Genomic DNA, 8,365 nt, shown 5'->3' with positions numbered 1-8,365 from the left:
AATGTCTTTTTTTTAATTATTCTGATAAATATTTTGTTGTGGAAATTAGACAATACTGATTGTTCCCTTTAAGAACAAATGTTTGTTAATTTACCAAAAGAAAAGCACCATGAATATGTAGGTAAAAGCAACTTGTAGCCAATATGAGATTCAGTTGCACTGCTTAACGTTGTGATCATTGAATAAAATTAATTCTACCACTTTATTGCAATGACAGATGCATTTATATTCAGGTGGAGTTTTTTTCTTAGTCATACTCTTAAATTTTTTTTTTTTAAAATGTTGTAAAGTTGTGGGATATGCATCGCATTGTGATATGTATCGTACAGTGAGACATATCATAATACGTATTGTATTACCAGACTCTTACAAATACACACTCTTACTCAACATATGTTGATGAAAAATGTGTTAACCAACACCAGGAGCTGCAGAAAACCCAAACATCCGGACCAACGAATAAAAAAAACAAACACAAATTGCAAATTTATGTAAATTTAAACCCTTTTTGCAGATGATGCAGGTGTGCAAATACGTTCCGAAAGTATAATTCTTCTATATATAATTTAATATTAATACTTTAAAAATATAAAACTATTAAACTAATATAATATTCTTCCTAATCATAATATGTTCACAGAAAAAATACATGCTTTCCAATGTAAATGTACCCCTAGTCTAAACACATGTTGTTACATAACATTAAATGTTAGACCTTTGTGCTCTGTGAAATAATAAAAATAAAAGGTTTATGTCTTCGGGCTGACTTTGACCTTTTAGATTTGACAGGCACAAAAGAGGACGAAAAAACACAGAAAATGATCAAAAATGTTTCCTTAAAAAAAAAGAAAGCTAAATACTTCTTTTTTAATTCTCATTTTAAAAATATTGTTTTAATATGTGTGATCACTCTTCCTCTCATTAGCTAAACCTTTGACCACATGTCTTTTCAATTCCTCGCCAAGCGCTACAGTCTTACAGGCCTTTCATTCACTTAAAGATATCCGGTGCATCTTCAACTGCAGTGACAGTATTAGCTGGAAATACTCCGCTCCAGCTTTCTTTCATGCCTAATCAAATCAGTCACACAACAGGACCAAATGTCAAGTTCGATTCAATGCAAAGTCACAACTCTTGAGCTGGAAAATGAGAATTGTAGCAAAGAAAGCATAAGAATTAATAAAAAGAACAACAAATTACAAAAAGAACCTATTTTTCTGCTGTTTTGTTTTGCTTCTGATTATGTTTTGATCAATTCTGAATTTCATTAGAACTTGAATGATCATAGTTTCAATTAATTTGCAAAACATCACAAAAATAATTCAGGAGAAATTCTGATACTTAAACGTGTGTCTTTGTTTTAGGCTGCCACTTGAGAATTATTGTAACAAATATGCTGCTACTTTGTGTTGATCCTCATCTAACAACCGCTGGCCCATCAGTAGACACCTTGTATCAGCAGGAAGGAGCCTAAAATCATTCTGCTCCTTTGAGCCACACCGTGAGGCTCTGCTAAGGATGACTTTAGACTCAATGAAGGTTTTGAGGAACTACGCACACTGGGAATCCAAACTAAAATCACATTTACAAGATTTACTTGCAGGAAACTAGTAAGGAGTTTCAGAGGGCACATTTGTAATTCAGATTGCAAATGGATTCAAGTTCCACTCTGCATGGGAGACGGCGAAGCCGAGGTCACCCTCTGTGTCCACAGAGTCACATGACTCAGCGGAGGGAATGGAGGGGGTGAGCAAAACATAGCGACCAGTATATGGAAAGTAAACAGGGATAATGTCCCGCTAAGACACAGAAGCAGGCAGAAGCCCTGAGTGATACTGTGCAGCACGACACTCACTCAGACAAGGGCTTATTATAGCAGGGTTTTTATATGCAGCCTCAGAACGCAATGGATGGTGGGTAAAAAACATGGCACAATGGTGGAAAAGACAAAAGAAGGTTTATTGTCATTTTATTCTGCGTTAAACCAAACATGGAAGCTCCAAATGCTTCCGTTCATTTATAGTAGCTAAATATCTTGCGTGGTTCTCAGAAGACAAACGGAAAGAGAAACATTTTCTTGTTCTTCAAATTCTCAATTCATGACTGTTTTCTCCAGCTGGTTTAGGTTCACTTAGCCAGTTCTCTCATTTCTTTCTTCCTGCCTGCATTCCCTCACCGCACTGCTCCCTGAGTGCGCTTCTGCAAACTTTCTTCATATTAGGGGATTCAACAAGGCCTAAACAAAAACAAACAACACAACCTCAGAATAATCTGAATTCCTGAGAGAGTGCCAACCGCTCACTCTGCCAGCAGACTTCAACCGACCAATCGTTACGCGGCGCGGAACAATTAGAGGCCAATCACTGCCGTGAACCCCCTTCAAGCGTTTTCTTTTGCCCTTTCAAAGCTGGTGCCAGCGTGCTCTGCAGCCAGGGAGGGGAGGCCGATCGTTTAGGAGGTCATTAAGATGGCATTGATATTACTGGGAATGTTTGCATCCGTGCAGCACAGCAACACAGATGAACTGAAGTACTTTCCTCGCGCTCATCATTCGTCAGGCGATTTATCTTACTGTAAATGAGCACAAACATGTTTGTGCTTTGCACGGGTAAATCTGACAGTACAATATGTGTCGAGCAGCAGAAACGATTGTGACAGAGAGTAATCTGATTGTAGACTGGTGTCGTCAGCCGTTATCTCTGACTGTTGACATGTTTTTCTCAGAATAAATGAAGACTAATGAGATTTACATTCCTCGATACAGCAGCAAAATTGACATTTTTACCAAAAATAATTAAAATCTGTTGAGTGGAAAAGTCAGGCGCGGAGACATTTGGTGCTGGGAACGCCATGAAGTGTTGCAAAAACAGTTGATAATGTCCACAGACAAACTAACAACAAAACTGTTCGGTTTATCTTAAACATGTCAAATCTGGAGTGTTTTCACCTTACGTACTAATAAAAACATCTAAAGATTTTTTTCTCCTATGTTTTTAGAGGGGAAACTTTCAAAATAAAACACCTAGTGCCTCACCATTGACCTTCATGACACCAGATCCTTAAATTACCTACCAAGATTTGAAATGGTGAAAGTAATATTGTCCTAACTATTTATTTCTAATTGAACTCATAAGGAAGCAAAATTGTAGAAACATAGAACGCCTCTTCTTCATTTATCACTACCCAGTTGCTAAAGAAAACAAGGTTTAAGGACGAATTTCTAAGATTAATTGTTCATCTGTAAAGAATAAAATGTTTGTTTGAAATCATCTGGCAACAATGAGCGCTTTGTATGTTTGATAAGTAAACCCACATTTTAAACAGCTTGCTACCCTTGCAGTGAGTAGTAACTGTGTGTAGCATGAGTAATGAGATTGCAAGTGCAGCAGACACTTAGAGTATCTATGCATCAACACTTCAAAAACAGATTGTTCCTGTAGCTGAATGTTCATATGAGGGTGATAATAATTTTCATTTCAACAAACAGCTGCAGTCAGAACAACAAATTAATACTTTGCTTTTAGAGCCTCTTTGTTTCAAATGTTCACTAGATTTCAAGCAATTTTCTTTTTTACTTCATTTAAACTCTACAGTGTTTTTGCTAAATATTTCCACACCATCAGAATTTTGCATTGTCCACACCTGAAGGATGCAACTTTTTCCAAATCATTAAGTTTAAGAGTGTTTTGAAGGATTTTTTTTTCTAATGCCAGTCAGGAAAACTCTGATCATTTACTTTCTTAAAAACCAAAAGTAACCACATCTATCAGCACATTTAGAAAATGATCAAAGGAAACGAGGAATGGCATTCTAAATATGACCAAATAAAGTTTTGAATATTGATAGGATTTTGTCCTTTTTCAAAAAAATTCGTTTTAAAGATACTATCGCCTCTAAAACCTCAATAAAGTATAAAGTTTATAGCCATCCTCATGACAGAGTAAATTTTTTCCATCAGTCACGTTATGTAAATGCTCTTGATTTTATTTCATTGTCATCATATATATTGTTTTTATGATTTTCTATCCAGAAAAACATTAAATCAATACTTTAAGAATAGGTACATGTGGATGTTATTCAAGCAGTAGACTGTATGTAGAACGCCTTGGTTTAATTTATTTTCATTTATCTTTTAGACATATGTCTCAGAAGTTGAATTTGTCACGTTATGGGCAACAAATTCTCAAAGTCCAAATAATAAAAAGATGAGTTATGGACAGTACTGACTCCTGACTGAAAGCGGGTGTCAAAGCAGCATTTGGTATGTGCTGATGTAAGTGGAGCCTGGCCAGTGAATGAGGACAATAAAACAGATAACGCAGTGAGAGAGACAGAGCAGCACAAACTGTGCTTAGATGGTGGTACCAGCACACTATGACTAAACAAAAGCCAAGAAGTGAGGGGCCTCAAAATGACTAGAGGATGGTGGTGTAGTATTATGACAAGTTGATGTCAGGGGGCCTCTTTTTTCGTTATCACCCTGATTCACAGTAGCACCAAAAAATGCTAGCTATGTCACTTTTTGTTTGAATGTAGATAAAAGCTATTTTTTTTCCTCCATTGATGCTTCTTGTGAAATATCATCATACAGCTCCGAACTGTATGACTGGATAGCTCTGATATTTCTCGCCATTTTTGTTGCACCGCTAATGTTAGTTTGGGTGTGTGAGGGCTGTAAGCTAGTGGAAGAGCACGTAAACAGATTGATGATGGGAAGGGGGCGGGCTTACTCCGCACCAACAGTCCCGCCCACAACACGGAGGCAAATATGTCCGAGAGAACATGTGTTTTTTTTATTTAAAAACAGTATAGTCGTAATTAAAAGACCGCAGGGAACAATTTAGAAATAGATCAAAAAATGATTTGAATAGACTTTAATTCAAAATTGAATATGAATATTAATATTTCCTACTAAAAACTACAATCCAAACATTTTGCATCAAAAGCCTGTGTGTTGATTAAATCTATAATCAGGGGATTGCGTGTAAACCAGTCGTCTAAGAAAATACTGGAAAAGCACAACCGGAAGTTTCTTCTTTATTTGCTGGGGATATCTATCATTTCATGACTGGCAATCTTCAGCCAATGATTAATCAAAACAGTGACGCACAATGAAATGAAAAGTGGTAGCCATGGCAAAAGAGTAGAAAGAGAAAGATTGGAGCAGAATGAACGCGTCTCCCGAATGTCCTTGAACGAGACGGATCGTTTTAACTGCTCTGATATCAACTTAATACATCAATCCAGCAGAAACTGAAGAAGATATATATTTGTTTTCATTAAGAACATGTACGTTTATGATGAAACCATTGCTGAATAATTTCAAAACCACAAAGCTGCTTTTGTGTTCTATTCTTACAGTGTGTAGTATATGTTGCTCTAAAGGATCTAAACACAGTAGCTATGGTAAGTGTGGATATCACTCCAGGCAAACACAAACATTACAAAGTCCCATAGTTTATGGTCACAACACAGTGAGGCAATTTTTTATCAGCATATGATAAAAATGAACACACCCTCTTGTGCAAAGAAAACCTTTCAGTTGGTATATATATATATTAAAAGCCTTCTGTCTTAACCAGATCCAGACGCTTGCTCATTTTGAACGACACAAGGAGTTCTCTTCACCCAAACATCACAAGACTACAATAAAAGCCCTAAAGTCGCCAATTATTGTGATACTTCTTTGAAGCAGGAACACACAACCCCAATGTAAGATGTAAACAATAAAATAAAATCCAATAAGAGATTGCAATGAGCCCTGAAAAAAGAGAAAAAAAAGGGATGGCACTTCTGCAGCGACTGTTACAGGGGACATTACATAATGCACAGATGTATTTTGCACTAAAAGCAACTTATCGATGCAAAAGCAGCAGGATGGAAGCTCAGGTGTTACTCCAGAGGGGGAAGGAAGGAATTTGCATGAATGGCTTTCCCTTTCAAACGTCCCGTCGATCAAGCGTACCCACCTGGACCAACCACCTCCAGAGGGTAAACAAACTCGAACAGTCAAATTTGCATGATCATTTGCTTTTGACTATATTTCATAGCAAACATTATCCTGGTTACTAAAACAAGAGTGTTTATTGATTTAAAAAATAAACTAAAAAGAGGAGGAAGTACACTGGAAAGTTTATTGTATACTTTTAATTAAAAAATAATACATTATGTGGGTTTTCCAATAATTAGTTGAGCGAGACTTTTTTTATTATTATTAAAAAACGTCTATTTCCTGATTCAAAAACAGCTTCACTACATTATACTACCACCACCGTGTTTCTTTATGGAGGTGTGAATTAGGGACAGGGAGGCGGTGTGCGCCTGGTGGCGAGTTACTAGAAGAGAAGAGCTCCACTTCACTGTTCTAAGAGGTTAATAATGGGGCTGTGCAAGAAAATGTTAATAGACATTCAATTTTTAATTGTCAAAATCCATCCCAGCTATAAGTTTTTTGGAGCTTATTCCTCTCAGGTGGTGACAGCAGCTGCTGGAATTGAAAAGTTCCTGACATTTTTACAAAAGATTATTCCGCATTTTGAGACTTTTTTTATTTTTTATCAGCCGATTACTCCACTAGAGTGCTGCCATGTATTTGTAAACAAAAAAACACATTTATGATTTTTTTTTATCTTAATTTGATGTTTTTCAAGATTTTCTGTGTAGTACTTCAACAAAACATTGGTTGCTGATTAATCAAAGCTTTATAAATAAACTTTATTGAATTGTAGTGAGTAGCATTGGTTCAAGTTACTAATGCTTCAGTGTTGCCTCAAATAGGGGTCTCTGTATATTTGTCCAGCTCCATTTCAGCGCTGTATTGGACACCCATCATTTTAGAACAAAGACCGTCCTGATCACAGCATAGGGACGAAAAACCTCTTATACATGTTCTTATATATGTACTGTTGTTGTTATGTTGACATTCATCTGGTAAACTGGAGGAGCTATGAAATAGACATGAAACTATCATCTTTTATCTTTAAATTCTGAAAAAGCTGAAAGGGTTTTTCAAAAATATATGATAAACAACAATAATCTTGAATCTCACTAATTTACTCTGTAGTCGATTATTTACCAATTTCATGGTTTCAAGTCTCCAAATAACCTTTATTTCTATCTGGAAACCATGTAATTTTCCTAAACTGATGCTAAAAGCTGGTCTATGTTTCTTCTCCATTCAACTCTGCATTGTTGTTACCACATGAATTTCAATAAATCTTTAAGTTAATTAAAAATACATTTTCCAGATTATTTAGCATGACAGCTGGAAGTTTTAGCATCCACGCATTACACACTCATTCATAGTTATTTCAATACGTTGTAGCAATTTTTTTAGAATATTATGGTTGTGAGCTGGAGGGGTCTCCTCTCAGAGTTTAAGGCCCTCTTGTTCTATGAAGAGGTTGCACAGGGTTTTCTACATTCATCTTACTAAGCATCCTTCTTCAAATAATCAGCTCTAGAGTCTCCAGAGCAGATCCCAGCTTTCTTTATCAGCTCCAACCTCTCTAAGTAAGACAGTATCAGCTTGCCTGAGTGCAGCCCTCTAAATATCACCTGGTCCAAAACTAAACATTCAAATCTAACTTTATTTATAAAGCTTTTAATTAAACTAAACAAAAAGTGCTTTAGAGAATTAAAGCTATAGCTTAAAACTACCCCAAAAGATTTTAAGTTTATATTTTTATACTTTTTTAACCTAGATACCTTTTTGTATCACTGCTTTTTATTTTTATCCTCATTTTTTAACATTTAGAGCTTCTTCCAACCACCTTTTTACCTTTAAGGTGACATAAATCACTATGAAAGGAACATTAGTTAATTAGGCTCAAATTATTTTTTATAAAAATTCCCACTGACTTGACTTTCTCCTTTATTTAAGTGTATTTTGGATAAAAATGAGAAACCCTGACAGATAGATGACGTGCCTGAGCTGAAGCTCACCTGCAATTTTCCACCTGTCGCCACAAAAAAAGCTTCTGTACTTCTGTTATTCTAAACGGAACGTCCAGAAAACCAGATTTCAGACAAAACCGCGTTTGAGGTCCATCAAACTCACAGTAGTGTTCGTCTTCTCCTCTGAGGTCTCCAGACAAATATGTTCCTGCGTAGCTGCTGCAGTCCTCCCGGAAAGCCTTTTCCCCCTCCAGCTGACGGTCCCGAACTGGTGACAACACTCCGGTTCGGCGTTAGAAAAGCTCAGGACCGAACTTGTCTGCGCAGCAGGCGGAGCGTGTCCGGTTGGAGTCGGTCTCCTCCGCAGAGTGCAGCCGCAGCAGCAGCAGCAGCCGGTGTGTCTGTCTGCTGGATTCCTGCCCTGCCTGTTTTCTACCTCTCCATCAGAGCGCGGGTGACTCTACAGCGC

At 36.9% G+C, this 8,365-nt stretch overlaps 1 protein-coding gene across 2 annotated transcripts in view; it reads right to left on the bottom strand.

The window, feature by feature from the left end:
- Nucleotides 1-8,365, bottom strand: part of pip5k1bb (phosphatidylinositol-4-phosphate 5-kinase, type I, beta b) — a 40,290-nt gene that overhangs the window by 28,461 nt on the left and 3,464 nt on the right. The window contains exon 1 of one of the 2 annotated variants that reach the window (XM_024275479.2): nt 8,060-8,334. The exons of the other annotated variant lie outside the window; for it this stretch is intronic. The gene's annotated coding sequence lies outside the window, so the exon portion shown is untranslated. Of the gene's footprint in view, nt 1-8,059; nt 8,335-8,365 lie in introns of those variants that run through there. 2 annotated transcript variants of the gene reach the window in all.

The sequence above is a fragment of the Oryzias melastigma genome, linkage group LG9 (assembly GCF_002922805.2).
Source record: "Oryzias melastigma strain HK-1 linkage group LG9, ASM292280v2, whole genome shotgun sequence".
NCBI classification, from domain to species: Eukaryota; Metazoa; Chordata; class Actinopteri; order Beloniformes; family Adrianichthyidae; genus Oryzias; species Oryzias melastigma.
Note: the sequence above shows the minus strand (reverse complement) of the source record. Positions and strands in the feature narration are given on the sequence as shown.